Below are 13,362 nucleotides of genomic sequence, written 5' to 3' on the forward strand. Positions count from 1 at the left end.
GTGTTGTAATAAACTTGCAATTAACCCATAACAATAATTGATTTAGAATTGCATTTTGCAACCTTCCTTATCTAAAGCAGACCAATATAAGAAAACAAAATGAGAAGGTATCAAGGGTAGTGAGAAGTGCAGAGAAACAGAGGCGCAGGAAGCCAAGCTGGAGGAAATGGTTTCCTTAAACTCATCCGCCTGCTCACAGCAAAGCGATGCTTTAGAAAGAGCACGCCGGCTTGACATCCTGAAAGAATTCCAGACTTTCCAAGCCCTCTGCTTGATCCCAAGAGCTAGTAAAGCCCAAATCCCCTCGGAAGCCATCTGCCATCAACACAGTTCTTCTTTCACACCCAGAGCAACGGAGAGGAAGCTTTTAGCGGGTTGTGATTGTGGCAATTATTCCTGCGGAGAGAAATATCTCCTGCAGGTCAAGGCCACCTTCCCTGAGCTGAAATCCGACACACCGAAGCAGGAGCTGCTGCTGCCTGGGGCACAGGGGCTCACTGCAGCCCCGTTTCTGAGTTTCAGGGCTGATGTGGGACAGGCAAGGCAGCGCTCAAGTTCACGCATCCAGTCTGATTAATGAACACCACTCAGAACACAGCCTGACAGGAGGCCAAAGATCCCGGATCAGTCAAACGAGCACATCAGAGTCTCAGTCTAACGTAAAATGTTTGTGCTTCTTTTCAAACAATACATCATCTGTCCTTTTTTTTGGATTTGTTTTCCTCTCCCCTGTTGAGCCCATGTACCGTCGGGGCAGAGAAAAAATGAAGCTCCCGTTCCCCAGGCCACTGCAGAGACCTCGATGACTGTGGCGGAGAGGAGGAGAGGAGGAGGTGCCCGTCAATCTCAGACTGACACGGACACCGGCAGCAATCGATGCTAACAGCATCAGAGGATCCGGACTTGGTGCAGGAACTTTACATTAACCTAATTCAATAGGTTCATTTGTTTTAAATATGGTTTGCTAAATAACTCCCTTGATTTTCCCTATTGATTGATTCGAGCAGCAAACTGACCTGCTGTCAATGAATAAGCACAACAGTATATCCCGCCCATGCACAGTCATAGACATCCTTAAGTTTGGTGTAATTAAAAACATCCTCCTCCTCCTCATCATCATCAGTCTTATAGTCTCTCGATTTATAATGAATTGCAGACATAAACTACTGTAAATGTTCTGTTTTAAAATATTTCTTAACTTGTCTGAAATTCATTTTTATCAGTGCTTATTCTAATCAAATGATTACTTACTATTGCACATACCAGGTACTTTCAATGCAACATGGGGGTGAAAGTATTCTAAGCAGCTTTGAACATTCCCTGTGTAGGAAGCCATTAAAATTCATCATGACAAGTCAAAGAATCAGACTTCGACCATCATTCAAAGAGGCCTGTCCTCTTTTAGCATCTAGTGTGACTTTCTTCTTTTCTCACTCACTGTGTTATTGATTAAAAACAGGTCTTGTCCATTGCTGCAAAAAAACTACAAAGAACAGCAACAGTAAGTAGCTGAAAGAAGCAAGAAGACAAAAAAAGAAGTCTTGTCTACTTTATTTATCAAGGTTCAATACTGCGCTTGAAAAAAGTGAAAAGTGTCTTGAATTTACTGCTGGCCGTATCCTGTTGTCAAATCAAATTCAAGAGGACTTGACATGTCCATAAATCCAGTTCTGTGCGAGACATGCAGTTTATTTACTATATTCCCTTTACAAGAGGAAGTGCTTTGCTGTGAGGTTTTCTCTTGCTTTTCAGTCAGAGGGGGGTAAAGAGGAAAGTACCTCTCAAATTCCAAAACTGGAATACATCAGCACCGGGCGAAAGACACAGGCATGAACCTTATTCTGAGATCTTCAGAGAATAGCCTCGTCTCTTACATTTGAGTCTCCGTGCCAAACGTGCTCCTCTGCAGCGGTTGATTAATGATGCCGTACTGCAGTCTGCAGTAAATGCATCCACACTCCTATCTGTCTGCTGACACTGTGCTCACCACTGCTGTCCTTGGGGTCACGACCCCCATACCAGCCAGGCCTGCCCGTCACAAACACAGCCCTGTGTCTGACTGCAGAGGGGTTTCAGGGTGTGTGTGGGGGTCAGGGCCCATTAAACCACCGACTGTCCCGGGACCCTGAGTCTAACCGTGTGGAACCATCGCTGTTTTTTGACAGTTCTTGAAAAAGTGCTGCCCAGGAATGTTTGGGAATGTAAAGGTTCAATGATGTTTCCTGCTGCAAACTGTATCCTATGCAAAGCCAGAGCTGACACTGTGGGCTACCTCTAACAGATTCATTCCAGTCAGTGTTACAGTTTATACAGTTTATACAGTTTCTTGTTTGAAATTGTATTATTAATATTCTTATTAGACGTTTCCTTTTTCTGGTGAAGGGCCACCTTGCTTTTCTTTAAGCTCTAATCAGTGGGTTGAGCTGGTTCCGGGTTCATAATTGTGATAACGATTAATAAGAGAGATCTGCTGTACTGTCCAGATGTAAAAAAGCAAAAATAAGAATGAATGAATTGCATTTCAACCAGTGAAGTGGTGAACTGCCAACAGTTAAACTGAGTAACAAAATTATTAAAACAAAAAACTGCAGTGGATATAATGTATTAATGGCAGGAGGTTATGTAAAGAACTTTTTTTGGCAACAAGGATGTACATTATGTGTCACTTTATCTTTGCCCACTGCTTTCTGAGATGTTTATTTGACAGACGATTACAAGGCTGTTTTGTGAAGTCTGTCCAAATATTTGCAGACAGGCGCTTTTTGACAGGTAGGTCTCTTTTCTTAACCTTTGCTCTCCGCGGTGTTTCAGGATCAGTGAAGTTTGCAGCGCGGGGTCCTCTGGTCTGTGCTCTTGGCTGCTCATTTTCCCCGAGTGTATATTATTTCAATAGGCTGAGTGGGAAGATGGTTAACCTTTCCTGCCATCTGCTACTGCCCTAGCCTCTGACATCCAAGCCAAGCACTGGGTCAGATTCCTGGTGTAAAACACACTAAAGCTGGCAAAGGAGATCCTTACTGTAGAGTCAGGAGCTCTGCTCCTGTGTCATGAAGTCCACTGCTTCACAGGAGCATTGCCCAAGCCAACAGCACCACATACTGTACTGTAGTTGCATGTTACACCAGCCTGGGCTGTGATATGGAGACATTCCCCAGAGAGAATACTAATGACATTTTAATTTGAAACAACAGGTTAATTAATTGTTGCATGTCTTTGAGTACTCCTCTCAAAATCCCTCTGAATGGGCTCTAAGGCCTGTGTTTTTCAGAAACTCAAACCCCACATCTCAGAATGTATACATCACTTCCATATCTCTTACTTAAATGATGGCATGATTTAGAATTGTAAACAAAATGGATATATTTAAACATTTGTTACTGTTAAGCTTCTCTTTTGTTGTTTTCATCTCCAGTAAGCACATCCAAGTACATTACAGGTGTTGTTATTCTTAGGATGACTGTTCTTTCAGTTTGTTAGAAACCTCAGCTGTGTTTCTGGCACCACAGAGCTCCCGAGTTCTCACACTGAGTCCTCAACGTTTTGGACAACTTGCTCCAGAAACTGTGCTTTCCAAGGAGCTTTACACTGACTTTGTCAGTCTGCACCACCCTGCTTTTGTGAACACTACTACTCTGAGATGACAGTAATAAGTGAAAAGTATAACCTTTGCTCTGCAATCCCTAGTTTGGAAACAAATATACAGGCATGCCCACATTATCTTGTTTTTAGTTAAAACATACCTGATCCATGTCTTCTTGCTTGGTATCAGACTTTAGGGATGCCCAGATGCGGTCTTCAAGGAACACATTTATTTGGCCAAGTTATAGCTTCTGGTCCTCCACTGAGTCTGTGGGTTGGGCAGTTCTCTAGGATGTGCTGCACAGTGGGATCCATCCCACAGGAACAAAGAGCGCTGCACTGATTCCCCATCACATTGCAGACCCCAGTCCTAAAGTGGTTTAGAGTGGACCACTCTGGAAGATGAAAGACAGGGGATGTTGGGTAGGGCATTCTCCTTCTCAGGCTGAGAATGATCTAAAGACACCTACTATAGTCAGGGACTCTGGACCAGTCCCTGAGCCCTGGAGTCCTGTGACAAAGCATTTTGGAGTAGAGTCTCAAAGTTCAGCATAGCAAATTTGCAGGGCGTAACAGTTGATTTCCTGTGTTATTTTGTGATCACACCATGTATAAACTTTGTTTTGTCTTCATATAGTTAATAACAGGCACTGGGCTCTGGGCTTTACTGTGTGCTTTTTACTCTGTACTTAACTTTTACCATGGTACGCCAAAACACTCCTTGCTGAAGGGTGCTGCGTTTTACTTAAAGGCTCTTACAAGTACACGGTACCAACCAGCCAGCGGGAAGGCTGTTAGTTTAGGATTTACAAGAAAACAGATTATTACTTAGAATCAGGTACTGTATAGGAAGTCTGATAAATTTCAGATAAACCCATTGCACTTAATATAAAGTCTAACCTATCTGGTAGAATTAGGCCTGGAATGCAGAATGCACACCTGGAATTTCCAGGACAAAAGCTCCTGAGACAGACTCCCTTCTGTTTATTGATCCGACCATCTGGGGACAATATGGGCTTGATATGGATGATTAAATGTTTGTGTACACAGATGCTTGTGTGCCTGTCTGTCTAAGTGTGTCAGTGTTGCATGTGTGCTGGTCTGCACATATGGGCTAAGAGAGTAGAGGAGCCAATTGGCTGTGGCGTGTTTAGGGTCCAGGATGCAACAGAAAGACATCTAAATTCAGGAAAACGTGAGCATATAATTCCACATTACACAGTTTTATCTTTGAAATTGGGACTGTATCGCCACAATTCAAAACTAAACCGACACCTATATTACAGTAAAAAATGACCAAAAAGAACAAGAACACGAATAAGAAGAATTATAATTCAATGTTTCCTGTCTTTGGTGAAAGAATCATTAGTTTCATGGTCGTCTGTTCTGCCTAAGCATAATTCAGACTAAGATTCAATTATTTATTACATTATTTTAAAAAACAAACTGAAAGCAAAAGTGCAAATGTGAAAAGCCAAATGTATCTGCTTTCTTAGTTTAAATATTCTAATGTCAATCCTGCAAAAACACTAAAGGCAATCCCTGTAAAGGCTGAAAAATGTAATTTTTCCAAGCTTTCCTTCTCCCTGTCACGGCTGCCTTTGAAGGCTGTTCTTATTCCTGGGCCCCCATTCCGCACCTGCCCATCAACGCCCACAAACCGTCAGGGGGACATGGTCAGTGACTTTCTCCGCTACCTGATCTGACATCTCTGGGACATCTTCGTGGCTCTCCTGCATGGACCGCCGCTTTCCTAAACCCCCACTGCACTCGAGCTCCACCGCCGAGCTGAGAATTGACAAGCTGTAACCACTGCCAGGAGCCTCAGACTCAGCCCGACTCTTGCAGATCGTCGGATCACTGGAGATCACAGAGGGCAGCTTGAAACCGAAATGGAAAAAAAAAGACACGCAAACGAACTGGAAGGCACGCATAAGTCCATTTAACAGCGGAAAACATCGACCTTTCCATGGTTACAAATGTTATTCTATTATAACAAAAAAAATCAATAAAGCGTTTTCTTCTGTCAGCAAATTATTTTCCACATTCTCATAAATGTCAGGCTCTACTTCTGTTGTTCCTAAAACAGCATAGTTTTGCTTAATGTGAAGAACACAGTCCTCTTCAGGTCGTAAAAGCTTTCTATACCTGATGAACCATGGAAAATAACAGCAGAAGGAAGACATTTTTTAAAACACAGGAAAGAAACATTACAAATGAAATGGTTTAGCTTATCTAGCTCGTTTGGCTGCCAGTACCATTTTTGTTTTAACAAAGTTAGGATTTAAGCGCCAACCACAGCTTGTTCCACACTCCTACAACTCTTTGTGTAAACAAAGGTACCTCCTGTTCTCAGTTTCCATTGCGTTTACTTGTAGTTTCCACTTGTCGGGAAGACTTTGCCGCTGCCTTTGAGAGGACTGTAAATGCTTGAGCCTCATTCCATTGCTGTCTTCTGTGGTCTGATTTCAGAGCAGCCATATCGTTCATTGTAAAGTAACCAAATTCATACTCCATATTCTTAATCAGGACTTACTAGTACATCATACCATTTTAACATGAAGTCAATTGATTTATATTTCACACTTTTGACTATATATCCTAATATGCTGTTTGTCTTTTTTATTGCTTCCCCACAGTGTCTGGAGGGACATTTTTCAAGCCCTCCATGAGCAGTAAAGTGTACAAAAAGACTCCAACAAAAACCTTCATCGCAGATAAAAAGCACAATTTCTTTCATTCCTGATTTGCAGTATAAAAAGACAGCCTCTTCCTGACAGAAATCCTCCGAGGATTTCAAAGGAGTGCAGGTCTGTCGGACACCTGCAAAAGCCAATCTACTGGAGATGCTTTTGGCAAATCCTAACTCAAAAAACATTCAGTAGTGAGTGTGAATTTCACATAATAATAATAATAATAATAATAATAATAATAATAATAATAATAATATGCAGTAAAATAAAAGCAAAGGAATCCAAAGTAAAGTAAAAGTAAAGTTATCCTTTACTGCAGCTTATAGTACAGTACCTCTGACAGTGAGACAGCAATAAGCATGATATATGGCTACACTGAGAAGACAAGCGGAGTAATTTTACATTTAAAAAGCCATTACTGGGCTGAAAAATTAAAGTGTGCGTCTTTATTTATGGCCCATCGCTGAGTGAGAGGAACGAGCCTGCGAGGACGAGGGCTTCAGAAAAGGGGTTTGGCCCAGCTGTAAAAATAAATACAGCTATTTTGAAAAGGACAGGGAGCTTGCTATAAATTTGACAAGGAGTCAACCTTATTGTCCTTTTTAAAAAACTGTGAATGGCGGACAGAGTCTCCCTTCGAGTTGCACATAACTGGTTGAAAAATGACTGTTTGGAGACATCTGGGTGACCCCTTTGAATAACGCTGACGGGGTGCAATTGTGTTGCGCTGATAAATACAAGAGCGCTATCATGCTGATCTGCATGGGCACATAACGAATGGCCATAATAAATCAAACATTCACACTGATCACAGCTTCAAGAATCTGCATTTACCGTGTGTCAGACAGGCCACGCGCTGTTGGGCTAATTCCTGCTGACTGGCACGAAGCAGCTGAACACCAGCAGGATTGATTCAATAAACCTGGAACAACAGGACCTCTTTACCTACTAGCGAAGAAGAGCTGCGTGCTTACAGCAAGGCCCGAAGAAACACTTCACCACTTCTTTTTTTGCTATTCCATAGCCCAAGTTATGGTATATGCTTCACCTACTTTAAAAATAAGAAAGAGATATGCCTACTCGGAAAATGGAAGATCAAGATTAAGTCTCATAATTTTAAAACAGGTAGTGCATAACTGAGCGACTGATTTTGATTTCTCAGCACTTCACAGAAAAAGTATGTTTTAGTAATTGGCTCTGTTAATTGACAGTCACATTGGCCCTGATGTGACTAAAACGTACTAATTAGGGCTCCACCTCTGCCAAGACTCCAAGCAAAGCAACTTGGCCCCTTTGCTCCACTGACTGTTCAGATCCTCTTAAAAAGAAAAAGTGCAGACAAGACAAGTGTTTGTGTGGGGGAGGACGGGAGAAATCCTGGAGCTCATGCAATAGTGCTTTCACAGCTAAACTGTAGCCAGAATGAAGGAAGTCCCACAAATGAATAATTTACTGCTTGCTGAGGAGGAGGAATGTAATATTCTGTATGCTGTACACTAAATACTGTTCACATTCATTCATCTGATCAGAAACTCGCACACATGCAAGCACGTGCACATACGCACACGCACACGCACACAGCACAAGCTCCTGGAAGGAAACGCAAAGGCGAATCCTCTGGAGGGATAGTAGACTGTTGAAAGGTAAAAAATCCAGAATGGTTACAAATGAGTCCAGACCATTCAGCCCAGTTAATTCAGCCTGTTTAATGAGAAATAATACTACATTTAATGTATACAGCACATTTCATTACAGTGAATGTCAATGCGCTTAGTGTGCGTTTGGGAGGTAGTAGCTGACAGAACACAGAACTGTGTGGAAATGCACAGTGCTTTAGAAGTATCACGTCAGAGGAGGAAAAGGTTAAAACGTTGTTTGCTCAAAGCGTTCACATTTTTCTCCCCATGTCCAGTTATACTATGAAGTATAACTGGACATGACTCTTATTTCAGACTCATGTTTTAATCCCTTTGTTACTACAGGGAGTCAAACTTTCCTCTCTTCACTTAGAATGCACAGCTCAACCTCAGGTTTGCAATAAAACAAACGTTACAACAAAGAGAACAAAGCAATTTACCTACATTTACAATTGACCTTGGCCTACATTTTTAATTTCCACCTTCCCGATCCCAATTGTGAGACTGTCCTCATATCCAAAAACACGATTTCTTCCAACAGGCTTTGCTTGTCAATTCAGGAACTACAGCTAAGGATTTAGGACCGGGAGAGATATGTCCAAAGTATCTCCTCTCCAGAGACAACCGCTGGACCCCTTGGAGGTAGTGGCTGAGAGGAGAATGGTGTCCAAACTAGAGGCCATCATGGACAACATCTCCCATCCCCTCTATGACAGGCTTGCAGAAATGAAGAGCACGTTCAGCAATAGACTGATTCATCCACGGTGCGACAGGGAGCGCTACAGGAGGTCATTCTTGCCTTCTGCCATAAGACTGTACAACGCATCCACCTTGCGTCTGGGCAGAGGCAACATTGACAGTGACCTGTTTCTGGACTGAACACATCTACACATCTACTGCTACATCTGTTCTCTTTCTTTTCTTTTCCCGTTTACATCCGTTTTTTGTGCAATATATGCCAGGGACCTGTGCAATACATTTATATCTATATTTACATCTATATTTATATTCATATGTGTGATACAATTTTTCTGTGTACTGTTCTGTTCTAGTTTGTTCTTTGTGTGTCCGGACTGCGAGTAACTCTTTTAGTGCACCCCTCACTGTACTGATTGTATTGTATGTATCGTACTATTATTATATCATTCGTTACACTGTGGCCGTGTTGTCTGTGTTAAGCTGCTGTTGCACTGCAATTTCCCTCACGGGATCAATAAAGTATCTATCTATCTGACTGTTCATGCAAGCACGGGAACAAAACCTGCCATAATTCGTTGATTCTCTTCCACGTACATTAGCTCTTTGGAAACTTTCCAAATATTTGGTCGAAAGGAAGGGGTGGAGTTTTTAACAAATTGCACATGAGACGAGGTTAGTACACTCGGCATTCGGAAACTGATGAGCCAGTCATGAGTCATGTGACTCATAGCTCACTTATCCAAGAGGCTGCTCCACACATTCCCATACAGGCTCTGCACCATCAGCGTGCATGACAGGGCTGAGAGAACTAATCCAGGCTGCCACAATTCTCCTCTTATGTGTTTTAATCCCTCATTCTTGTCAAATGGCCGTCACTGACTAGCAGGAAAAAAATAAATATCTGCAGCATTTGATAGTGAGTTACACTTAGAAAACAAAGACACTAAAACCTGAAGTGCAGCCAGGTGTTCCAGGTAATAATCATTTTGAAAGCATGCACTTCTACAGCAGCTCCATCTGTTAGTATTTGGGACTGTAGAACAGCCCTACTTACTCATTTCCCCCACAGGCTGTGATGTTCAGGAAAGCTACTTTAGATATTAAAGTCATTGTAGGCTCTTTTGGGCTCGAGGTTCAAGTTTAGCTCCCAATACCATAAATCTCGCTGTCCTGTGAGCTATAAATGAGGGCTCATTAGTCAAATTTTAGGGGGTCCTAACACCAGACAGAGTACAAATCAGTAGTTATGAAACTAAATAGCTGCACCTGGTGGAAGTGTACTACTGCTGCTTGCCTGATTCTGCCTCCCAGACATCTAATGACCCCACAGAGAATGACAAAGAGGGTGGGCGTTGATAGGGTGAATTCATATGCAATAAATTATTGATCTCATGGTTTTGGTTAGCAAAGTCCAGGGAGCTGGACTCTCCTCTTTTGGGTATGGAAGAAAGCAAGGAGGTTGAAAAAGCTGAAGTAATTTTGATCTGAACCTGCAATATCACTTACTCAAGTCTGGCTGTGATGCAGACTGCTGGCACAGAATGGCTACAGTGCCCAGTGCCAGCTGCTTCACAGAATTTATCTAAGATACTGTCAAAGAGCACCTTGGAATCCTGGGACTTTTTTTGTATGAAATGATACCTTAGTCAACCTGTGTAATATCTTCTTAAAGACTGAATTAAAGCACACAATTCCACTTGCAGTGCTCTATAAACAAAAAATTGGTACACTTGGTTTTTGCACTTATCGTTATGTGATGCAAGTTTTGGAACTGCTAAAATGATACATGGTATGTGCATGTCTTGTCTTTCGCCTAATAAAGGATGAAGTTAAATCGCATGATGCAGAATGACATCTGTGATTATACTGAAAACAAGGAGGTTGAGCATCCTCAATTATTTTCCCACAACTATTTCTTCGGGCTGCAATTCTGTTAAACATCTGGCTTAGCAAAGGAATGACAGCTGTGTGGACCTTCAGCTTTAAATCCAACAACAGCCCCTTCCATCCAGCTGCCCATCAGAACACTATACGGCATTTTAGGATAATCTTCAACTGTCAAACAAGTCTGGAACATTAACTTGAACACAATATAACTGCTCTCTTACATTTTATCTGTGGCAGTTAAACTGTGTCACTATCATCTATTAATAGACTATGATTGCTAAGCCACGTTTTCACAGGCCCTGTCACATTAATGGTATTTGCCTTCTTTAATGCTGGCCTGCTTCTTTTAGGGGTTTTTAGATGATCTCTTTCTATTTTTCTAAGCCACAGCTTTACAAGGGCAAAATGTGTGCCATAAAACAAATTCTCGTACTAACGATTTTAGCTTGTAGCTATTGCTTTTGTCAACTCTTCTTGGATATTAAGCAGACCCAGAACGTGATACGTTGAAACACATAGCCAATGTTTACTGTAATTCTTAAAGAGGGGCCGGGTGTTGTTAAAACAATTACTTTCTAAGCTGAGGTCTGTAACAGGGCTTTTAAATCACAGCTTTTAAGAGTAGATCTGGCTTCTTTGAATGCTAAAAAGTTGCTCTGGTCACTGGCTACAGAAATCAGGGCAGAACTTTTTATTTAAGTACGTCTAAATCTGGTTTGTAAAAATGTATCAGCCATGGGCAGCACTTATTTAAACAAAGTCAAGTTTAAATAAAACAGATTTTAAATCCTTTACATAAACAGTAACTGGGAAAGGTTCCATGATTGCAGCAATGATAGTAAAAGCTATTAGCAACAGAAAAAGGTACCAGCAGATGAGGAACAAGTGGGAAAACACCTTTAAGGCAATTAGATCCCCCTTTAGTCTACTGTGAGAGAGTAATTTCTAACCTCAGTTAGAATATTCTGTAGAATTCTGGTCCCCACATAATAAAAAAGGCATCGCTGCTCTGGACTCAGTCCAAGAAAGAACAACCAGATATGGTCCCAAACTTCACAGATCGTCCATCACAGATCTGAATCTTTTTAGTTCTGAACAGAGAAGACTATGATGGGACCTAATCCAAGTATTTAAAATCACTGAGAACATCAGCCTAGTGTGTGTCTTCAGCATCAACAGTAAAATACAAACTGGAAAACACAAGTGAAAGTATTTCAAGATGCATTTAAAACATTTTAAGGGTGACACGTCTTTAACAAAAGGGTTGTGGGAGTTTAGAACAAGCTACCCAGCCATGTTGTAGAATTCGATACCCTGGCTTCCACCAAGAAATAGATAAATGAGATGCTGTGTTCAATTAGTTCTCAGGTAATGGGCTAGATGAGCTGAATAACCTCCTTCTGATTGTAATCATTCTTATCTTCTTCAGTCAAAAAACAAAACAATTTATTTTGCTGCTCTTATTTTGTTACGAGTGGGATTCCAAGTTCTAACGAGAATGAACTAGAAAAATGATCAGATCTAGTGAGCCTGAAAGTAATGCACAAACCTGAAGCTCTGCAAGTCCCAGCCATCTTTCTGAAGGCTTGTCTGAGTGGGGCTGATATACAGAGCACTTGAAGTTTAATTCATTCACAGAAAAAAACACAGTAAGTAGACCAGGAATGCCTGGGCCTGGTATCTCTGTAATGTTAATAGTCTGTGAACCGTGATGTCTAAGATTGCTCTCAGATGCCTAATAACTATCATTCTTTTTTGGAGAAACAGGAAATGCATCCTGCTCTTGGAAAGAAAACAAATACCTTATAAGACTGTGCACTTCATACAAACCGAAAACACTTGTAAGCAAATACTGTACATGTACTAAGGGAAACGTTTTCTCCCAAGCACAAATGTTCAGTGTGCTATACAGTGATTTACGCTTCCTTAAAGCTGAAACGGAGAAAAACATCTGCTTTCTGCAGTATCCCATGTCCTGCTTCTGACAATTCTTTCAGCGGCTGATTTGTTGGTCTTGCTTATTACCGTCACACAAGCTCCAGATCAATTTTGAATAGAATGTGAAATTCTGCTTACAACATTGTATCTTTTACCTAACTTTTTTGGAGATTAAAAAAGGTTTGGCAGCATGAATAGTATACAACAAACAGAATTTTTGTTACCTGTTATAATTTTACTTCTTCTTTTAACTTCATCAAACTGAGGAAAGCATATGAGGTCACTACTTTCGAATGGTTCCAGTCAAAGACAGACTACTGTAATATGAAATACTGGTAGCTGCAGCAATATTAATAAAAATGGTCTTGACAGTAGCACTGGAATTTTTTTTAATTTTGGAGAATCTAGTAAATATTTGGAAAAGAACTACAAACACTGAGAGCTTAAAGTATCATAAATTCTTAATAGTTTAACCTCCTAACTCAATAGTTTCATACTTCATTGCTGACTAGAGCCAATGATATAACTTCCTGACAATATTCCATTCTTTCTAATACAAAATCTCGATGAAAAACTGCTTCGAAACTCAAATGATTTGCTAAGCCTTTCTATTATATCCCTAAACTTTGCTGTTATGAATCATTGACTACACGACTCCTCTTTCCACATGAATGTGCATCTGAATACAAGCGGGTTGAAGAAGGTTTACTAGCAAAGCCACAGCCAGCTCAGGGATAGAAGCCACAGGAGGGTCAGGTGTTATAGTCTCCTAAGTAAGAAGGCGGATCACAAAGCAAATAAAAGAGGTATTCATCGTAGAACAGTAGCGTTATACAATATATGTGTTTTTTAACATATGATGCATCTTCTGTCATATCCCCAACCAATTTGAAGTGCTATGCATTTTTCACATTTGGGAATGGAAGTTC

The 13,362-nt window shown here is 41.0% G+C and overlaps 1 long non-coding RNA gene across 3 annotated transcripts in view; it reads right to left on the minus strand.

Annotated features, from left to right (window-relative positions):
* LOC148639091 (uncharacterized) overlaps positions 1–13,362 on the minus strand; it is a 104,552-nt gene that overhangs the window by 11,767 nt on the left and 79,423 nt on the right. For all 3 annotated transcript variants that reach the window (XR_015930883.1, XR_015930882.1, XR_015930881.1), the window contains exons 3-4: positions 5,277–5,459; positions 3,741–3,974 (exon numbers count right to left, since the gene is read on the minus strand). This is a non-coding gene — a long non-coding RNA (uncharacterized LOC148639091). The remainder of the gene's footprint in view (positions 1–3,740; positions 3,975–5,276; positions 5,460–13,362) is intronic.

This window comes from Lepisosteus platostomus, chromosome 27, assembly GCF_059453375.1.
Source record: "Lepisosteus platostomus isolate fLepPlt1 chromosome 27, fLepPlt1.hap1, whole genome shotgun sequence".
Lineage (NCBI taxonomy): Eukaryota > Metazoa > Chordata > Actinopteri > Semionotiformes > Lepisosteidae > Lepisosteus > Lepisosteus platostomus.